This window comes from Nannospalax galili, unplaced genomic scaffold, assembly GCF_000622305.1.
Source record: "Nannospalax galili isolate Female #2095 unplaced genomic scaffold, S.galili_v1.0 scaffold215, whole genome shotgun sequence".
NCBI lineage: Eukaryota > Metazoa > Chordata > Mammalia > Rodentia > Spalacidae > Nannospalax > Nannospalax galili.
Window position 1 is genome coordinate 4,510 of NW_008338533.1, and position 2,871 is coordinate 7,380.

General features: G+C 38.3%; 1 pseudogene; it reads left to right on the forward strand.

Annotated features, from left to right (window-relative positions):
• The first annotated feature begins 293 nt into the window (after positions 1–293).
• On the forward strand, positions 294–2,045 carry LOC103734280 (annotated as a pseudogene).
• The last annotated feature ends 826 nt before the right edge of the window (positions 2,046–2,871 follow it).

Below are 2,871 nucleotides of genomic sequence, written 5' to 3' on the forward strand. Positions count from 1 at the left end.
ACGCGGGTGCCCGCGCGGTCCTGTGAGACCTCGCGTTTCCGCCGCTCGCCAGATTGATCCGCGGAGAGCTCTGCGCCGCCGCCCTGCGGCCCTTTCGGCCCCCGGATCCAGCGAGAGCTGTAGTCACTGACGCGCGTCGCCTGTGCTCCACGTGAGTGGAATGCTGATGCAGCCGCCCCACGGCTCGTCTGCCCCGGGGTCCCGGTAGTTTTTTGCTTTCCCTCACAACGGGGTTGGATTTTTTTTTAATTCCCCCGCGATGAATCGATAAAGGTGATGAAAAGTCCAAACTAATGGAAACAGCCACAGAAATCAACTCACTGCTGAGACACCAAAATGATAAATTAAATGATATTCTTAGGCAGCATCAAATCGACTCAACTATGCAGAACCATATTTCCAAGGGAGATAGAGGTGAATGACCAAAGTTTTTTACCTCCTCTACTACCATGAGTATGATGTGAGTATGACAAGCATCTGGAAGAGCTAAATGAGCAACTGAACTATTATCAGAAACAGATGGGTGAGATGAAACTACAACTTGATACTGTCATCAAGGAAAATTAAAAGATGTTGAAAAGCAATTGGAGGCCCTTCCCTCTGGCATGGGGATAGGAAATGACATCTGTGCAGGTGATGAAATAGTCAAGAACCTTCAAGTACAACTTCATCTAGTCAACCAAGAAAAAACTTTGGCTTTGGAACTCTGACAGGCTGCTTCTCAGGAGTTAGAAAAGGTATAGAAACTTTACCAGGAACATATGACTGAGGCCAAGATTCATGTATTTGAAAATCAAAGACAGAAGATGCCGACTTATTAAGAACAGAGAAAACACATTTGGAAAAACAGATCAAAGAGTTACAAGCAAAGTACAGTGTCTCAGAAAATCAGAAATATGAGGCTATTTCAAGAGCCAGAGACACCATGGAACTCTCAGAAGAAGCTAAACTTTAAAAAAAATGATTCTGCTTGAAGAAAAGCAAAAAGAAGATGACAGAGAAGATGAAGAAAACAATTTCTCAGCTTATACAAGATGCTGCCATAAAAGCAAGGAAAGAAGTTGAAAGCACAAAGAAACAGTATGAAGTACTGATTTCGCAATTAAGAGAAGAACTTTCAGCCCTTCAGATGGACTGTGATGAAAAAGAAGGCCAAACTAATCAAGCCATTAGGGGGAAAAATGCTGTGGAAGAAGAACTAGAGAAGATTTACCAGGAAGGCAAACAGGATGAAGGTGATTACAGAAAATTTGAAGAAATGCACCAAAGATGTCTTGCAGCAGAGTGTTCCAAAGATAATCTTCAGCTAAGACTGAAGAGTGCAGAAAACAGAATAAACAACTTGAAATTAATTCCTCTGAAGAGATAGCAGTTCCCATGAAATGATTCAGAAACTTCCAACTGTCTTGGAATCAGAGAGAGAGAACTGTGACTTTGTCAGTGAACAAAGCCTAAAACTTCAGCAAGAAAATGAACAGCTACAGGAGACTGAGGATTTAAGAAATATTGCTCTGGAGGCCCAGAAAAAAGCCAAATTAAAGATCAATACAATGGGACATCAATTTTCAATAAAAGAACATGGGTTTGAAGTTCAGTTGAGAGAGATGGAAGGCAGTAATCGAAATTCCATTGTTGAACTAAGGCATCTCTTGTCAACTCAAAAGAAGGCAGCCAATAGGTGGAAAGAAGAAACAAAGAAACTTACCGAAAGTGCAGAAGTTAGGATCAGCAATCTAAGAAGTGAGCTGAGTCAACAGAAACTTCATTCCCAGGAACTGCTTTCTCAGCTGGAAATGGCAAATGAAAAGTAGCTGAGAATGAAAAGTTAATTCTGGAACATTAAGAAAAAGGCAGCAGACTTCAGACGCATCTAAGTCACGCAGAAGAAAGAGCTGCATCGGCTTCCCAGCAGCTCAGTGTGATTACAGTGCAGAGAAGAAAAGCAACCTCCATGATGAATCTGGACAATATTTTAAAATATCCATAGTTCACTGACAGAACTGTAGAGTGGGTAAAGCTGTTGGACTAAAGTGTCTTGACATGGTGAAGCCTACAGAGAATGGTGAAGGCTTGTGTGATTTTGAATCAGCATTTTCCATTCTGTTTTGAGAGTTACTAGAAAACAAAACAGTTACAGCTTTCTGTAAATAAAAAGAAAATATATAGTCCTCTATTTGAGATTCAATGGAGAAATAAAGCCAGCTGAGAAGAAAAAAATAGAGATGATACAAATTGATAAAGTTAAGATAAAAGGAAGAAGTTAATACAGAGTCCAATGAAAAACAGGAAATCATTATCAAGTACTTTGAAAACTTGTGTTCTGTAATACTGGAAAATATAGAAAAAATAGGCAATATAGATATACATGACCTATCAAAATTAAAGAATAAAAGACATACACATCTGTAAAAATCAATAATACTAAAACAGTAATAAAAATCCAACCAAGAAAAATTCATAACTAGATGGATTCACTACTGAGTTTGAGAGAGTATGTAAAATCTGAGGAGGGACTGTGTGTACAGATGGGGAGGGGATCTAAATATGATCAAAATATATTGTATGAAATTCACAAAAGTTAATTTAAAAAGAAAGACAAAAAGAATGCTACTACATCTTCATATTTTTAAAAAAAAGAGTTAACAACAATATGAAGGACAAGAAAGGAAGGTAGATAGGCCTTTTGACCAGAAGAGTCAGGGAAGGAGACCATAGATAAAGGACAGAATGATGACAAAACTTGGTAGATTTTATCCTTGACTCCAGCAGAAAGGATTTATTTTTATTTTTTAAATTATTTTCATTGAATTTTTGTAAACTTCATGCAATATATTTCAATCATATTTAGATTCCTTCCCATAACTGCATCCT